General features: G+C 43.5%; 3 non-coding genes across 3 annotated transcripts; 2 read left to right on the plus strand and 1 right to left on the minus strand.

Annotated features, from left to right (window-relative positions):
- Positions 1-6,290: 6,290 nt before the first annotated feature.
- On the minus strand, positions 6,291-6,382 carry trnar-ucu (transfer RNA arginine (anticodon UCU)). The gene is given in 2 exon segments: positions 6,291-6,326; positions 6,346-6,382. It is a non-coding gene; the product is annotated as a tRNA-Arg (tRNA).
- A 2,627-nt stretch (positions 6,383-9,009) lies between these two features.
- trnar-acg (transfer RNA arginine (anticodon ACG)) lies at positions 9,010-9,082 on the plus strand. The gene has a single exon. It is a non-coding gene; the product is annotated as a tRNA-Arg (tRNA).
- A 7,633-nt stretch (positions 9,083-16,715) lies between these two features.
- Positions 16,716-16,788, plus strand: trnav-aac (transfer RNA valine (anticodon AAC)). Its single transcript has one exon. It is a non-coding gene; the product is annotated as a tRNA-Val (tRNA).
- Positions 16,789-19,568: the final 2,780 nt, after the last annotated feature.

Genomic DNA, 19,568 nt, shown 5'->3' on the forward strand with positions numbered 1-19,568 from the left:
CATGAAATAGCAAATGAGGTGATATCCTGCCACAAGCTGCCGGTGAAAATCATTCAATTTCCCAATATTGACCCACCGAATCAAATGTTGATCCTGGGAAAGCTGCAAGACAACGCAGTCTATCGGACATCGTTTGAAGCAACTGCCAGTTGAAAGTGGCATCTCCTGCTGCTTCTGTGGGGAGTGAGAGGGAACTGAGCATCGATTTATTGGTTATTGGTGAGTTCGTGCCGCTTGAAAGCACTGTCGACGATATATTCCATCACTTTGCTGACGATTGAGAGCAGACTGATGGTGCGGCAATTGGCCGGATTCGATTTGTCCTGCTTTTTGTGGACTGAATAACGGAACAGGCTCGATGGGCGAAATGTCCGAGTCCTGTTCCCGTGTTCCTCATTGGTTCAGAATGTAAAACGATCCTGCATTGGCCACGTATCAAGCTCGAGTCGCATGATAAGTCGGCGAGAATTCAACGCCACCACCACCAATCCTCGCATGGCCACTTGCTGCATGTGTCCATTTGGAATCCTGTTTGAAAGCATATGCAGTCTGGCGGAGGTACTGTGATAACCCTACGCAGTCTGACCTACAGCTGTGCAAGAACTGCTGTGTGCAGCTGCGATGGCCCAGTGTTTGAAGCGTTCGACTCATAAGCCACTGGGGTTTTCTTGCACCGGTTTGAATTATACTCGGTGTGTTACTGTTTAACGATCTATTCAATGTCCAAATGTATAAACTAGATCGAATTGACGCAATTACCCTTTTCAAAGCAGGAGAGACATTCCACCGTGGCGGGCGCCCAAAGTTCTCTTTCAAGATTTCAAGACACGAGAAGGAATATCTCCCAATCAGCAATTTAAATTCTGCTAGTTTGCTGAACCTGGCATTTATACTCTTCGTTTATTTCCTTGCATCTCTCTATCTGTCACTGAATCTGTCTCTTGTCTCTCTGATATAATTCTCAGGCTTCCTTGAATGGCGAAGGCTGATCTAACCTGCAAGACAAGCAGGCTGAGATGGTCGGAAAAGTAAAGTTACAACCCAGCTGATGAATTCGTAGCCAATATCTCCACATTTATGTCGCTTCAGAGCAATTCATTCTGCAAAGTGTTTCAGGATAATGCAAGTCGTACATTCAAAACGAATTTGGTGAAGAAAGGCTGATATTGTTAACTCGAAATAATTAGTGTTGAATCTGATCTCGCTGTACATCATATTTTGTACAAGAAAACGAGATTGGATGGACATTCTATTCTGAAAGGATGGTTGATCGGCTGCGTGGCAGCGAAAATTTACATTGCCTGCACGGCTCTGTTGCCAGTTGCTCTTTGGATCTGATTTTCGCTCATGGAGTTTCACTGGTTCAAATCCTGGAGCTCTTATTCGCTTTCACTGGATTTCCCACGAAAGCCAAATAAAGTTTCACTCTCTCCGGTCCTCCATAAATCCTGATGTCGCAGCCTTTCTCACTCCGGGAGCTGGGGAATAGCGGAAAACTGATGAGTTTGTTGTCCCATCTGGAATGCGGTTTTGAACTGTTGTTATTCGCCGAGACAGCGTTGCTGAAGCCTTTAATGATCTCTCACAAATCAGCTGAACACGGTCGGAATGTGCAAACCATGTTACTTTTCCGAAATAAAGGAGTGACGTTCATTGTAGAAACACGGTAGAAGACTGCTCTCGCTCACTGCACAAATATCCATATCTGAATGAACCAGCTCTCCGGCAACCATTGAGTCCTCCCTTCGGACCTTGTCTGTGAAGAAGAATTCTGAGTTCCGTGCAGCCAATCTCGGATTTTTAAATATTTTTCATGTGCCTGCTATCGGACCGCAGGGTCACTGGTGGAATATCAGCCGTGCTCCGCTGGCAATTTTTACCCTGCATTTTCTTGCAGACAAAACACACATTGGAAACCTGGCGCTGTGAGGCAATGAATTCTGAGGTAAAAGATATCCAGGGCGGGCTGAAACCACCAACCTTTCAATTAAAAGCCGAACGCCCTGGCCGATTACACCACAGAGACACTATGTTCTTTATACTAAACCATTAATTCACCGCGCTAAAGTTTGAGTTTGCAGCGACCAATACAGCAGCTGTCCATCATCAGTTTACTTTTCTAAAATAAAAGGTGTGCAGCTTGCACGAGTGAATATTTTTGCTGTATTATTTCTGAGCATTAGGCTCATAACTGCCTGTATGTTTGAAGGCTCAGTCCGCAGTGGGAGAGAGAAGTGGTTTTTTGAACTGTTATTTGACCAGGTTCTATTTCAGTAAAATTCCCGTGACCAGAAAATGAGATGAGATGAATCGAGCAGGTCCAACCTGCCGTTCTGTAACACTACACGGCATCTACAAAGTTGCCTCTTTGCACTTACAGTGAAGCGGAGGGCAGTTTTCACCCTAAAACCAGCAAGATAGTTGGCGCAGTAAATAGTGTCGATGGGAGCAGAAAGCAGCAAAGGGCCATTGATGATTAAATGTGAGGGCAAAACTGTGACAGATGGAGTTCAATGTGGGGAAGTTTGATATAATCCACTGAGAAACGAAGATAGATCAGAGTGTTTTCTAAATGGAGAGAAGTTAGGAACTGTCGAGGAGCGAAGATATTCAGGGGTCCAAGTACAGAAATCTTTGCGTCAACTGATTTTTTGCTGATCTGCTGGCTGGCAGCTGGTGTTTACGATATAATTGTTTCACTTTCATACTGCGGGTTCGATTCTCGGTCAAGGAAATCATTTTAACAAAACAATTATGAACATTACCAATTTAATACATGAAACCGATGATTCTCTGTGAAAGATGAATGTTTGTGATCGTCATTAATGAACCGATAACTTTCTGCTGCAGACCGGTGTCACTCGTTCACCATGGTGAACGAGTGACAGCGAAACTTTGTGCTTTGCATGAGATGAACTTCCATCCGTTCTCATTTCCCAGACAGTATTTTAAGAGTCTGGTTAAAATGGTTCAGTGTTTATGACACCAGGACTGTGATAGAGCCGTTGTTAAATTGAACAGGAACAAACAATTGACGGCGCCTTTTCACAGGTGAATCTCAGCCCTGGAGGGTTATCAGGAGTAACTTCCCAAATAACGTTTCCGCCTCCGATCTAACCGGGGACTTTTCGCATGTGAGACGAACGTGACGACCGCTAAACTAGCGAAACCTTTGCTCAGTTCATAGCACTGTGTCGCTTCTCCGTTAGACAACATCACTTCTGTCCCACACTAAACGCCGCCAATCCTCTTCCGCTTTCCTTCACAAACATCTCAATGATCAAAACTTCACAAGTTACACAGGAAAAAATCTTCAAAATTTCAAAATCATTAAACTCCAGAAGGAACTAAGATGTTAATTCGTGGGATTTAGGTGTCGCTGGCAAGGCCAGCATTTATTGCCCATCCATAATTGCGCTTGAGAATGTGGTGGTGAGCCGCCTCCTTGAACCGCTGCATTCCGTGCGGTGAAGGTTCTCCCACAGTGCTGTTAGATAGGGAGTTCCAGGATTTTGACCCAGCGACGATGAAGGAATGACGTCACCATTCCAAGTCGGGATGGTGTGTGACTTGGAAGTGAACGTGCTCTTCCCATGTGCCTGCAGCCGTTGTCCTTCTAGGTGGTAGAGGTCGCAGGCTTGGGAGGTGCTGTCGAAGAAGCCTTGGCGAGTTGGTGCAGTGCATCTTGTAGATGGTACACACTGCAGCAGATTAAAGTTGCGTTCAGTCAAAGTCGGTGTGTGAATGCTGTGTGTGTATTGTCATCCTGAGAGACAGAGACAGGATTGTGACACAGAGCGAAGATATGAACTCAGAAATGTAGCCATTCAGGTTCATAAAAAGGAAGACGGTAAGTCAAAGTCATTCATTCTGACACACGGTCCGGTACTTGGTCATTCAGTCGGGGAGTGAGGCCTGCAGCCAGCAATCAGAAAGTCTGAGAATAAGGCAGACACGCATTCATACGGATATACAGGTAGACAGCCAGATCGACAGGCAGACAGACAGGCAGAGAAGCAGACCGTGTCCTTTGCCTTTTATCCTGATTTGTCAGTAACAATTTTAAACAGCTTCTGGATCCGTCCCTTCCTTTAATACTGTGCAGCAGCAGTGAAAATAACTTTGTGGATTTGAGGGTTGAGCCGAATCGGAGACCGATCCCCAGTCCCCAGGAGAAATTCCCTAATTCCTGGGCACTTTGTGTTAAGCAGAGGTGAGCAGCAAAAAGTGTTAATAATGGGAATAGTGGGACTGAGATTTGCTTAAACAGCCGGCACCCTGTAAAACAGAGCTCCAAGTATCGGTTTAAATAAAGTCCTGAACTGACAGAGGGGAGGGAAGATGAGGATTGAATTAAATCCCAATTCACTGAATCTAAACAAGGTTTAAATAAGTGAATCTTTCAGGAGTTGGATTCCTGAGCCTGTGTGTGAGCTGAAACTGGATCGGTCCCGTTCAGTAAAAGAGACCGACAGGCGGATCCCAGACAGGGCTCAGGCCGGGACCGGGCAGCGGCTGGATGAGAGAGCGGGGCTCCTGCGCTGTTGCTGCGACTGCTTCCGCCTCTGTGAGTCCCTGCGGCGGCCGGTACTGATTTCCCTCTTATGGATCCGGCTCCAAGCTTTCGTTGTGAACCTCGTGGCGCAACGGTAGCACGTTTGATTATAAATCCAAAAAATGCGTGTTCGAATTACGTTGGGGTTGTCGCATTTTCACCACGTTTCAGTGTCAATCTGTTTTATCGCGGGGCAGTCTTTTTGGGATGGTCCATTCACTGTGTGCAAAATAATATTTATCATAGAATGAACACACCACAGAAGGAGGCCATTCGACCCATCAATTCCTTACCTGCCTTTTGTAAGAGCAATCCCATTGGTCCCATTCCCCGTCCCTTTCCCCGTGGCTCTGCATTTTCCCCTTCAAGTATGTATCAAATTCCTTTTTGAAAGCCACGACTGAATCTGCTTCCACCACCTTTTCAGGCAGCGCATTCCAGATCATAGCTACTCGCTGCGTAAATAAGATTTTCCTCATGTCGCCTTTGGTTCTTTTGCCAATCACCTCAAATCTGTGTCCTCTGATTCTCGACACTTCCGCCAATGGGAACAGCTTCTCTTTATTAACTTTATCTGAACCCTTCATGACTTTGAACACTTCTATCAAATCTCCTCTGAACCTTCTCTGCTCTCCGGAGAATAACCGCGGCACAGCGTAAATACGGTCAATTAGCTCCAATTTATTTATTTGGGCATTAAACAAAACGTGACAGTCTGGCAAGGCGTTGTGCGAACGGAGCTCACTGTTTGAGTGTAATAAATCCAATCGCTGCGTGGGCGCTGGGTTCAAATCCTACCACTGATAGAATTTCTGGCAATGTTCATTTTGACCTGTTCGCAGAAAACCCGATTGCAGTGCGATGGAGCAGAGGATGTGAAAGAAGCTGAAAGTGGAAGTGCAGATATTAATTCCATCACAGTGACTGGACACGTTTCCACAGGTTCGGGCCTCTTACCTTAAGATTCTTTCCAGCAGAAGGGGACAGGTGATCAGAGTGACCGGGCTCTCGCGGCGCAATCGGTCAGTGCGCGGTCCTGACATGACAGGACAGGATCGGGAAATACCGAGGTTGTTAATTCGAGTCTCACATAGATCAAGCAATCATTTTGCTTGTGAACATTTCGACCGGAGTTGAAGGTACAATTGGTGTGTTCCAAAATGCATGCATTCATTTGTATTGCCACATGGTTCCTCCGGACTACGCTGTTGCAATAGCAGATGAGATGCTCAGTATTACTTGTTTGTCGGAGGGAGGCTCCGGTTTTGGAGACACAAACTATGATTTTGATCCATCGACAAATGGTGCGATTTAACTAGAGCTTTAAATCAGCGCTTTAGACCGCTCAGCCAGGATACTTTCCATCCGAAACTTCAGGAGCTAGTTTTACAGGAACAGAATTACTACAAGCAAGAATTCTACCCCTCAAGCACCAATGCTCGCACGGCAGCAGGATGCATGTGTCCAGTTAAAAACCTGTCTGACGGAACATGCAGTCTGACAGAACCGGAAGTCCAGCAGATTGACTTTCGGTCTGAGATGATGTTGAGTCTCCTCCTTGAGAGTGTTTCGCCAATCCAGCTCAGAATGGATTTAGAATCATAAATTCTGGTTTGACTGGAGCCACTTGTGTAAGATGAAGTGCAGGGAGCAGTTTCCCGTCCTTGACGGACATTAATGATCCTGTTGCGGTTTTGCTGCAAAATATCACTTCCCAGCTCCCGAAACTAAAACTCAACTCTGGTGGGACTCGAACCCACAACCTTTGAATACCTCCTCCAATCATTCAGTAGAAGTCCAACACGCTATCCATTGCGCCACAGAGTCAGTTATGTAACATGCCGGAGAGCGGGGATCTTGTGCTGTGGTTGAGGCGGTCAGGCTGCTCCTGCTTCCGCTTCTCACATTCCCAGAGCCGCGGCGGCAGTCTGCACGGATCACCCTCCAATGGATCCGGCTCCAGCCGCTTGTTGTGGGCCTGGTGCAAGAACAGTCGCGTCTGACTCCAAATCAGAAGGCTGCGTGTTTTGAACAAGGTTGAAATCACAGCATTTTCACTGTGGCTCAGGGTCCTGCCGACTGATTTTAGATCGGGACCGTGTTTCAGGGATGAGATGTTCAGTGTTTGTGCAACAATATCAAAATTAAGTTTGATACATTAATGAGCTTTTTTTCTGTTACTTTCTATTTACACCCTCTCCAGTTTTATGTAGAAAGAGTTAACAATGTTTAAGGGATGTGGTGTGCAGTGTTTGTGGAATCAGTGTAATTAAATTGGATACTTTCATCAGTTCCTTCTCCAACCCAGACTTTGCTAGATTTGTAGCTTCACCCTGTTTAAAATAGGTTACTCAGTGATATAAATAAATCAGTTACAACCCCGAAACCTCAGCGGGTATATTTGTTCCAATGCTTTATGATGATCTCGATTTCCATTGAAATTTTCAATCAGCAATTCCCAACGGGTGTTTTGGGTTTGACAAACTAATTTTTTACTTGCCTGGTTCCTGGAAATTATCCAGTGGGGATTTGCTTACCCGTACAGATATAGAAATAAATACATTCCATCATTTCACAAATGACAGTTGTGTAAATAAAGATATCGCGATATCCAACATGGAAAAGCAGCTCTTCATGTTCTTAAACAAATTTCCTCATTTTATTTTATTAATCCACTTACGTTTCAATGTAAAACATATATTCAGAGCATCTCTCTAAACTTAAAGAATGGTAAAACAATTGCAGGTTTTACAAACACATAACATGCGATCGTATAAGTAAGATTCAGGCTGACTTTGTGAAATTTTTATTCTAATTATCTTTATGATGGTGCGAAAAATATTTCTCGATGTCCGTCCCCAACTTAACAGAGAAACTAAGATGAAAACCAAAAGGATTTTTCAAAAACTATTTGGAGCGATTTGATCAGTTCCACTTCTCCTTTCTTTAATTGTTAACTTTCGATAATTGTTCATCTTGATCCGTTTGCTTCATTTTTTCCAGTCATTTATGGTGAATTTTCTGTCCGTTAACGTTCTTAAATATTTGATTTGTTTGTTCCCTACCTCTTCACTTGTGATTTGTCGACCTTCAGGTAAAAATCTGAAACAGAAATGTGTTTATATTCAGGCGTGACTCTGAAGTGTGAGACCGAGAGGTGATGCCGGATGTGTGACCGAGAGAACAACTGCTGGAGGCAGAACTGTCTCCTTACATACCCCGTGTGGCATTGCTCATGGTAGGTCGGATGACAATGTTTTATATTGACTGAACGGCTATGTATATAACGCAGAACGGATTTTACTGCTGCTTTAACTCCACAAACTTTAATCACCATAAATGACAAAAGTCTCAGATCAGTAAGAATTGAATTGCTGTTGGTGAGGGGAGTTTGCACATTGGAAGGAGTTTATACAATTACAGCTCCAGGTGAAACCTGCAAACCTCCCTCGCCTGTAGATAACGTCACTATGAGATGTCCAGCTTTCTTTGCGCTTCTGGACTTCTGAAGTGTGATTGAACCTTCCCAAAAGTTTCCTATAATTAGTGAGGAAGGAAGGTATCAGTCAAAATGTGATATATAAACGTGGATGTTTCACTGGGTACCATGGGAACCTGATACACTGCTCATTCCAGTTATTTGACCAGCAGGAAACTGAAATCATTCTCTTCAACTGTACTCGCCCGAAGGAAAAGGAAACAAACAAAACTGCTCAGTTCTTTGTTTTAGCTTCTTCTGCTGGTTTACGTTCACTCACCGAGAAAGTGACAGAGAGACTGAGAGATTGGATTGGCTTTTTCACTTTGTAATCGATTATACTTTGTACTTATTGTAAGAGACGGTTCCATCCCAATTGTCATGTGCCTGATATTCTCATTAATACTATGATGTGTTCAAAATGAGTTTCTGCTAATTTTACAAAAGCTGAACAGCGAAACTGCTCTGAAACGAGTTTCGCTTCGTAACTTTTAATGGAGAAGGGTTGCTGGTTGTAACTAAATTAGTTTGTAAAATCAGCCCTCTGGAACAGTATCCTCGAAACGTGTTTCGGACACATTGTATGAGAGCTCCATCTGTCCAATGAAGGAGCACTTCCGCACTGCAGTTCTGGAATCCTTTCCTTGTTGACTCCGAAACTAATACAAATATTATTTTGTTAAAGATCATTTTGTTGTTGAACTCACAAATTGGGTAAATATCACATCGGAGGCTTAAGACAATAAAGGACCCGATGAAACAGGCACTTTGAGCAGCGAAGCCACGGAGCCAAATCAAGCTGCAAATTCACCATCTCCTCTCACTGACACCTGTCAGATACTCGCCACTGTGTGTTGGATTTTGAGGCCGTTTGGTTCATTTCGATTTCGCTTGCACATTTCGCTGTTTATATCTGTCAAATTGTCGGTTGATTCTGAATGAAAAGTGAAATAAAATACATCAACTCCCATGACTTGGGCCAGTGGCGCAATGGATAACGCGTCTGACTACGGATCAGAAGATTGTAGGTTCGACTCCTACCTGGTTCGGGTTTGTGCAATTTTATCTCTGACACTGGGGAACGAAGAATCAAATTTCCTGATAAGATATTGTTTATGGTGAAGCAGGAAAGAAAACATTCCATCTTGAAAGATTTAGGTTCAATTACAAAAAGAAACTGTGACCACAACGTTTTCCAACAAGCCGCCTTTTAGTTTGATGTCAGACACATGAACATTGCAGCACGAGGTGGAGGCACCGCGCTGATGACCTTCAGGTGTATCCGGGCCGTTCAGACACTTCGTGTGACACAAGAGCTTTCCAATCCCCGCAAGCTCCTGAACGCCGAGACGTTCGTTGAAAGCAGCATTCACCGGCAGGACCGCTATTCCGCTCCATTTGCCGGTCTGCAGGAAAACCGATGCTGAAAATACAAAGTAAGACGGACAGTATCTGGAAAACAGTTAAACTTTCAGTGTTCAGACTTTGGTGAGAACTCTCAACAGGACTTTGGATACATATAAACTGGGTGTGGAGTCGGAGTGCGCTGTTCTTTTATAAACTATGGGTGTGTACATATGAGTGTGATGTTTATATATGAACTGTGGGGAGTATATATAAGTGCGATGTTTATATATGAACTGTAGGTGCGTATATATGTGCGATGTTTATATATCAACTATGAGTGTGTATATATGAGTGCGATGTTTATATATGAACTGTGGGGAGTATATATAAGTGCGATGTTTATATATGAACTGTAGGTGCGTATATATAAGTGCGATGTTTATAGATCAACTATGAGTGTGCATATATGAGTGCGATGTTTATATATGAACTGTGGGGGTATATATATGAGTGCGACATTTTTATATGAACTATGAGTGTATATATATGAGTGCGATATTTATATATTAACGGTGGGTGAGTATATCTGAGTGCGATGTTTATATATGAACTCTGGGTGTGTATATATGAGTGCGATGTTTATATATGAACTGTGGGGATGTATATATGAGTGCGATGTTTATATATAAACTGTGGGTGTGGAGATATGAGTGTGATGTTCATACATGAAGTGCGGAATGACCGGGAGGGGCAATTCCCCCTGGGGTTTTATGTTCTTCCAACATAAGGACACAAAGATCAATTAACAGTGGGGTGGAAATAGCTCAGTTGGGAGGGCGTTTTACTGAAGATCTAAAGATCTCGGGTTTTGGCAGTTTGAGTTATTTAATTTCTGCTTCTTTGAATCCTAGAATGGTTACAGCGCGGAAGGAGGCCATTCGGCCCATCGAGTCCATGCCGGAACTCTGCAAGAGCAATCCAGCTCGTCACACTCCCCCGCAGTTTACCCGGAGCCCTGCATTTTTTCCCTTCAAGTACTTATCCAATTCCCTTTTGAAAGCCACGATTGAATCTGCCTCCAGCACTCACCCAGGCAGTGAATTCCAGATCTTAACCACTCGCTGTGTAAAAGCGTTTTTCCTCATGTCGACTTTCATTCTTTTGCAATCACCATAAATCTTTGTCCTCTGGTTCTTGACCCTTCCGCCCATGGGAGCAGTTTCTCTCTATCTACTCTGTCCAGATCCTTCGTGATTTTAAATACATCGATTAAATCTCCACTCAAAGTTCTCTGCTCTAAGGACAACAACCCCAGCTTCTCCAGTCTATCCACGTAACTGAAGTCCTACATCCCTGGAACAATTCTAATAAATGTTTTCTTCACCCTCTCTAAGGCCTTCACACCCGTCCCAAAGTGCGGTGCCGAGAACTGGACACAATACTGCAGTTGTGGCCGAGCCAGTGTTTTATAAAAGCTCATCGTAACTTCCTTGTTTTTGTTCTCTTTGCCTCAATTTGTAAAGCACAGGATCCCATAAGCTTTTTTTAACCGTTTTCCCAATCTGCCCTGCCACCTTTAAAGATTTGTTCACACATACCCCCAGATTTCTCGGTTCCTGCAGCTCCTTTAGAATTAAGCCCTTGAGTTGAAGTCGCCTCTCCTCGTTTTTCCTACTAAAATGTATCGCTTCGCTTTTCTCTGCGTTAAATTTGACCTGCCATGTGTTCGCCCATTCCACCAACCTGTCTTTGTCCCATCACTATCCTCTTCACTGTTCATTACACTTCCAATCTTTGTGTCATCGGCAAATTTTGAAGTTGTGCACTGTACATTAATATATTCATTAATATATATCAAGAAAAGCAGTGGTCCGAGTACCGACCCGTGAGGAACACGACTGTACACCTCCCTCCAGTCTGATCAACAACCGTTCACCACTGATCTCTGTTTCCTGTCACTTAGCCAATTTCGTACTGCCACTGCCCCTTTTATTCCATGGGCTTCAACTTTGATGACAAGCCTATTGTGCAACACTTTATCAAACGGCTTTTGGTAGTCCATATATACCATGTCAACCACATTGTCCTCATCGAATCTCTCTTACCTCAACAAAAAACTCAATCAAGTTAGTTAAACACGATTTGCCTTCAACAAATCCGTGCTGCTTTCCTTAATTAACCCACACTTGTCCATTGGCGATTAACTTTGTCTCGGATTATCGTTACTAAAAGTTTCCCCTTCACCGAGGTTAAACTGACTGGCCTGTAGTTCCTGGATTTATCCATACAAACCTTTTTGAACAAGGGTGTAATATTTGCAATTCTCCAGTCCTCTCCACCACCCCCGTATCGAAGGATGATTGGAAGATTATGGCCAGTACCTCCACAATTTCCACTCCTAATTCCCTCAGCAAACTAGGATGCATCCCATCTGGACCAGGTGACTGATCGACTTTAAATACAGCTGGCCTTCCTAATAGCTCCTCTTTATTAATTTATATCCCATCTCGTATCTCAACTACTTCTTTTACTGTAACTTGGCAGCATCTTCTTCCTTGGTAAAGACAAATGCAACGTACTCATTTTGTACCACAGCCATGCCCTTTGCCTCCATGCGTAGCTCTCCTTTTTGGTCCCTAATCGGTCCCACCCCTCCACTTCCTACCCGTTTACTGTTCATATGCCAAAAGAAGACTTTTGGATTCCCTTTTATGTTAACCACCAGTATGTACTCATATTCTCTCCATGCCCCTTTTTTCCCTTTTCACTTCCCCTCTGAACTCTCTACATTCAGCCCGGTTCTCACTTGTATTATCAATCTGACATCTGTCCTACGCCTCTTTTTTCTGTTTCACCTTACTCTCTATCTCTTTCGTCATCCAGGGAGCTCTGGCTTTATTTGCCCGACCTTTCCCCCTCCTGCGAATGTACCTGGACTGTACCTGAACCATCACTTCTTTAAAGGCCGCTCATTGTTCAATTACAGTTTTCCATGTCAATCTTTGATTCCAATTTACCTTGGCCAGATGCGTTCTCAACCCATTAAAATTGGCCCTCCTCAATTAACTAATTTTACTCTAGATTGCTCCTTGTTCTTTTCCATAAACCTTATCGATTCTAAACCTTATGATACTATGATCGCTGTTCCCTAAATGTTCCCCCATTGACATTTGCTCCACTTGGCCCACCTCATTCCCCAGAACCAGATTTAGGTCCATTCTTGCGTTTATTTACAGTGAAATTTTATATCCGCCACTGGAGGATTGGGGATGGAATAGAAAGGAATCACGTTTGGAAAAAAATTTCGATCATATTCCTTTAGCTTTTATTTCTCTATTCCTCTCTGCCTTTTTCTCTTGGTTTTGTCTCCCCCGGTTCCAGGTGACCATTGGATTTGATGCATTTGCCCTAAACTGTTGTCTTTTCCAGATCTAGTGGCGGTCAGACCCGCTCTGTCTGTCTGTTACTGCTTCTGACCATTAATGGGAACAGGCCGCGTGTTAAACGTTTATCTGCAAACCAGAGGAAGACAAATAAAAAGAAAGATCTGTTTTTTATCCGCCCCAGGGGCAAAGATGCAATGAATGTTAACCAGAAAAATTCCCTTGACTCGGAGTGTGGATTCGCTTGTAAAGGTTGGATTTTAAGACTTGCAAAAAACGGAGACGAATCCATTGAGCTTCTGATGGCCCGTACGGAGATCAAACCCGTGATTAGGACTAACCAAGTGAGCTAACGAGCCATTCTAATACTCCGTTATTGATTTGAATTATGTTTTGTACCTGTACGCTCGTTGGCAGTGGTTTATGTACATGGACCCTTAAATTTGTCTACTCCTCCACAATTCCTAGCTTCTCGCCATTTAGAAAATACTCTGATCTATCTTAGGACCAAAGTGGATGACCTCGCACTTTCCCACATTGAACTCTATTTGCCACAGTTTGGCCCACTCTCTTAATCTATCAACGCCACTTTTCAACTTCCTGCTTCCATCCACATTACTTATTGTGTCACAGGAAAGCTGCGTGTTCAAATCACGCGGGGCTAACAGTTGCTTTGAGAGCTGATCGGATACTGGATGTTCCAGAATGAATGTTTTATTTGCTCATTCTAATTATACAGAACCTTGCTCTAAAGTCTGTCTCCCGAGTTCCCCAGTTTCAGGGAGGTGTCTCTTTCTGCCCTCGACTTTTACATAGAGTCTACAGCACCGAAACAGGCCATTCGGCCCAACTTGTCAATGCTAGCGTTTATGCACCACACGAGCCTCCTCTCACCCTTCCACATCTAACCCGATCAGCATATCTTTCTATTCCTTTCTCCTTCGTGTGCTTAACTAGTTTCCCTTTAAATGTATCTATGCTATTTGCCTCAACTACGCTTCGTGCCAGCGTGCTCCACATTCCGACCATACCCTTGATAAAGAAGTTTATCCTGAATTCCCCATTGGATTTATTAGTGACTATCTTATACTTATGACCACTAGTTTTGGACACACCCACAAGGCAAGTGGAAAGATTTTATCTACGTCTGCCCCATCAAACCCTTTCATTATTTTCATAACTTCTATCAGGTCACACCTCGGCCATCTCTTTTCTAGAGAAAAGAGCCTTAGCCTGTTCAGCCTTTCCTGATAAGTATATCCTCTCAGTTCTGGTATCATCATTGTGAATCTTATTGCACCTTCCCCAATGTCCCTATATCCTTCTTATAATATGGAGATCAGAACTGTGCCCAGTACTCCAAATGTTGTCTAAACTAGGATCTCTACTAGTTTAATATAACATCTCTGCTTTTCAATTCTATCCCTTTAGAAATGAACCCCGGTGCTTAGTTTGCTTTCTCATAGCCTTATTAACCTGTGTCGTGACTTTTAATGATTTGTCTATCGGTACCCATAGATCCCTTTGCTCCTCTCCTCCATTTAGACTCTTATTATCCAGCAGTATGTGGCCAACTTATTCTTCCTAACAAAATGCACCCCCTCACACTTATCTATATTGAAATTCATCTGCCATTTACACGCCCATTCTGTAAGTTTACTAATGTCTTCCTGTATTTTTCGCATTTTGCGTTTGTATTAACTACAGCTCCCAATTAGATGTCGTCCGCAAATTTTGAAATTGTCCTTCCGATTTCCGTGTCAAAATCATTCATGTAAATTTTGAACAACAGTGGTCCCAGCACCGATAAATTGTGAACATTGGTCCCAGCACCGAAAAATTGTGAACAACAGTGGTCCCAGCACCGATAAATTGTGAACAATAGTGGTCCCAAGGCTTTTGAACTTAAACTGCAGTTGAAACTTTTGCATAAAATGAAAAGAAGTCACCAAATCGCCCCGCGTGAATCTCAAACGCTTTGGGAAGAAGTTCAGTGCAAACAATCAGGAATTTAAAGGCACCTCAGTGACCTGCACTTGCTTTGAATGAGTTTTGTTCGCCATTACATTCGATCGTGAAACTGCTGTCGGTCTTCATCTCACTGAAGCAGAGAATGGCCGCTTTGTATCTGTCAGCGTGTAAGTGACGAGGTTGTGCGAAGCACGGGTCTTATCCAATTTTTGAAATATCACCAAGCGCCGGGGAAATGAAACTTAGAGTCGGACTGTCCTGTAAGTGATGAGTTGAAGGGAATATCGATCCAAGCAGATCTGAACAGCGCGATGTGCAGTCACACAGGAGTTCCAAATCCACCGTTCAGCCACTCGGCAATCACAAATTTTGAGTGAACTTTACTCTGGCCCGGAGTCACCCGCTGAAATCCAATCTTTCTCGGGTACATTTTTTTCTGAACATCTTAACCTCTGGTTTAAAAGAGAAAACTGCCGTCCGTTTCACTGTAAGTGCAAGAGACAACATTGTAGACACCGTGTCGTGTCACAGACCGGCTCGTTGGACCTGCTCATTTCATCTCATCTCATTTTCAGCAAACCTGAATATTACTGAAATAGAGGATGGTGAATCACAGCTCGTAAAATCAATGCTGTCTATCACTGGGTGACTGAGTCTTCCAGCATACAGACATTTGGGGGCAAGGGGCGTTTGAAGTTCAGAAATAAGACAGCTTTGATTTTCACTCGTGCAAACTGCACACCCTTTATTTTGGAAAAGTAAACTGATGGTAAGACAGCTGTTGCATTGGTCACTGCAAGCTGAAGCTTTCGCTCGGTGAATTAATGGTTCAGTGCGCAAGCCGTCGTGTTTCTATAGCGCAATTGGTTCCTATTAATTAATAATGGTTGGTGGTTGAATTCCACTCACAGGGGGTAACTGTTACCTTAACATTCATTGTCTCGCATTGCCGGGTTTCTAAAGTGCTGCGACCAGCTGAGCACGGCTGATATTCCAACATTTAGACTGCGGTCGGAGAGCAGGCACACGAACAATCAATAAAAAACCGAGATTGGCTTCAAGGAAATCAGAAATCTTCTTGACAGACCAGGTCCGAAGAGAAGACTCACTGTTTGCAGGAGGGCTGTCTCGCTGTGACGTGGATATTTCTGCAGTGAGCAAGATGTAAACTGTTTCCCATTTTTCCGCAATGAATGTCACTCCCCTTACTTTGGAAAAGTAAAATGGAATTCACATTCCGACAGGTTTCAGTTGATTTGTGAGGGATCATTAGTTGATTAATGGCGATTTGAACAACTATTCATCTTTTTTCAGAGTTTAATGAGTATTGAGAAATTAATACAGTAAACTATTTTGTAGAAGTTAATTCCCTGAACGGGAAAGGGACCCGTCTCCCACACTGAGAGCCTGTGCAGACGGCACCTATCTTCTGAGGGTTTCCCACAACCATGTGTGCAGTAGAGTTTCTGTGGTGTAGTGGTTATCACGTTCGTTTAATATGCGAAAAATCTACGATTCAAAACCGAGCGGATGCATTTTTGGGCTGCCTCCATGAGTCGATCTGCTTTCTGGTCCCGAATCAGAGTCGGGTTCTAACTCCCCGTTTAATGTTCAGATTCCTGTGGAAGGCTTTTGGATTCCCCTTTATGTTGGCCGCCAGCCTTTTCTCATACTCTCTCTTTGCCCCTCTTATTTTCCCTCTCAGTTCCCCTCTCAACATTCTGTATTCAGCCAGGTGAATGAATTAAAAAAAAGTTAGCATTTCCGTCAGCCTGAAACAAAAAGTTATGAGTTGATTAATGGCGATTTGAACAACTATTCGTCTTTTTTCAGAATTTAATGAGTATTGCGAAATTAATTCAGTAAACTATTTTGCAGAAGTTAATTCCCTGAACGGGAAAGGGACCCGTCTCCCACACTGAGAGCATGTGCAGACGGCAGCTATCTTCTGAGGGTTTCCTATAACAATGCGAGCAGCAGAGTTTCTGTAGTGTAGTGGTTATCACGTTCGCCTAACACGCGAAAGGTCTCCGGTTCGAAACCGGGCAGAAACATTTTGAAAAAGTTACCCACTAAAAATCAATACGTCTGAAAAAAGCAAGAATTCGGTCTGTGGTTAAATGTGAATAAAATACCACACCTAACTGAACCGATATATTTTCCATTCTCTGTATAGTTCAATACACATTCAAACACTACACATATACAGACAGTGTCTCGCCCTCATTCACGTTTCATGCCCCGACTGTGCAGGAAGCCCCTTTCAAAGCTGCACATTGCGATTGTATTCAGTTGATTTGTGAGAGGTCATTAAAGGATCCTGCAGCGCTGCCTCGGTTTATAAATACAGTTATAAACAGCATTGCAGCCGCGGCAACAAAGAGATCAGTTTTTCGATGTTCGATGTTCCCCAGCTCCCGCATTGAGTGAGGCCACGAGAGCAACAACATTCAGGCCGCCTGTCCGGCCCCGCTCTCTCCAATCACACGTTGCTGGCGGGAAGCTGCAATTGCCGCTTCAGGGAGCGCATTACTGCCCATCCCTGAGAAACAAGATAACACCGAAGCTTTGACAACACATTGCAGGCATCGTCTGTCCCATAGTTGTTGCTCCGCTGCGAAGACAGAACTTGCCAGCTGTTTCAAAATTTACAACCAGAACACTGGATCCTCAGATCACTACCCGTTTTAAAAGTTTGTTGCTCTACCTACTGAGCAACGCAGGCTCGCAATTTGTTAAGTTCCTATCGTACATATTCAATGTAGGACTCTGAATTATCCATCGTCGATGTCGAAATTGGGTGAGGATCCATGTTATAAAATTGTTAGCAACGTGTTGAGGAGAATCCTTGTTTCTGTTGAACATGATGTAAGAAACATGGACAGTGAACTCGTGAGTTTACAATTCTTCGTGTTTGTGCCAAATAAGAACACAAGAACATAAGAAATAGGAGCAGGAGTAGGCCAATCGGCCCCTCGAGCCTGCTCCGCCATTCAATAAGATCATGGCTGATCTGATCCTAACCTCAAATCTAAATTCATGTCCAATTTCCTGCCCGCTCCCCGTAACCCCGAATTCCCTTTACTTCTAGGAAACTGTCTATTTCTGTTTTAAATTTATTTCATGATGTAGCTATTATTTAACAATATCTTGTCATTCGTTAGCAGGAATTAAAATAACACTTCACCCAGTGGCCCAAAAGCTGAACTTGTCCCACACGGCAGCTGGAAAAGGCCTCTCGACCTTTCAGCATATTAACATCTGTAAGCTGAATAATTTCACCCGTTACACAGTGACACCAGGGAGAATATTTCCCATCCAGATTTTCCCCACACGAAACTTCCAACTGATGAATATCCGCTAAACGAAAAGAAGAATTGTATGTTTAGTTCTTTAGATTGAAAGTTCTCATACCGGCCCCTTTGCCATATCAGCTGCCGCTAATAGCTCCCTCTCCCCCAATAAACAAGTAAATTCACACCTACTATTGCAAGACGGTAGGCCAGAGGAACCCAAGTGCTCACATGGGAAAACTGAGAAGTAGATGCGTTATGGAACATACCAGTTGGACCTTGAACTCAAAATGTTCGATTGTTCCAGATGAGGCTCAAACTCACATCCTGGGCATTTCTGGAGCTCATAAAAGTACCGCACGCTGAGCGCTTGCGCCACAAGAGCAGCGCACAATCGGTCCTATCAGTGCTCCCGTCAAACAGCTTCATTTTCCGTCTCTGAATTATCGCTTTGTGATCTTTCTCCGATTTCTCCAAGAAGCCTCCAATCAAGATGCGCTTCGATAAATATCCGCAGTGAACTTTAAAAGGCCTGGAATCTGAAACAAAACCCCTGAAGATAAGAACTTTTATTGATCTTATTATTAACTAAAGGACAACTTTTGATGGTGCTTTTAGGAGGATTTGGAAAAAGTGTGAAATGAAACTGAGAAACTCTCTCTGGGCTGTCGTTGATTGAAGAGATGGGCGTTATTTCATTTGAAAACCGAGGCTCGGAACTTTCTGATGGAGAAGTGTGACAGAAGATTGTGATTAGTGGCAGTTGCCGGGGAGATCTGGAGGAGAGGGTGAAAAGTCAAAGCCACAGCTGTGACAGCTCAAGTGCTCTGCTTATCTGTAATATTTAAAAAGTAATGTAAAATACAGGACAAACCGATTTGGTATTGGTTATCAAAAATACTGAAGGATACAGGTTCAAACGCGGATTTGTGAAAAGGGAACAGATTTAAACGCCAGACCTAAATCATTCCACATGAATCTGAAGCGTCTTGAGGAAAATGGCAGCGCGAACTGTTATGTTCGTGTCATCACTTCAAAGACCCTCCAATTACCGACAGTATCTTTGAACGAGTTGTGCAGCAAAACCGTGAGTGAAGCCGCTTTGCATTCGTCAAACGTGTAGGTGACGATATTGGCGTTAATAAGGGTCGATTTCAATTATTTGAAATCTCACCATACCTCTTGACCCGAAACTCGACTGTAAAATCGGACTTTTCCTGTAGGTCGTGAATTGAAGGGAAAGCCGCATCAAACAGATCAGAGAAATGAAGAGCAGAAAATGTGGATGAAATTTGCACGAGTGAAAATCCCTGTTTTTCGGAAGACTCTGTCCCCAATGGTAGAGAGGATTGATATTTCGAGCTGTTATTCACCAGCCGAAACTTTAGTAATTTCCTGTTTGCTGACAATGAGATGAGACGAAATGAACAGGTCTAACGAGCCGGTCTGTAACACAGGACAATGATTCAGTGCAGCTCGTTACCCAGTCACTGGGCTCCGTTATAGCCGCTCCTATCAGTCACACACAAAGATAAATTGTA

Source organism: Heptranchias perlo, chromosome 20 (assembly GCF_035084215.1).
Source record: "Heptranchias perlo isolate sHepPer1 chromosome 20, sHepPer1.hap1, whole genome shotgun sequence".
NCBI classification, from domain to species: Eukaryota; Metazoa; Chordata; class Chondrichthyes; order Hexanchiformes; family Hexanchidae; genus Heptranchias; species Heptranchias perlo.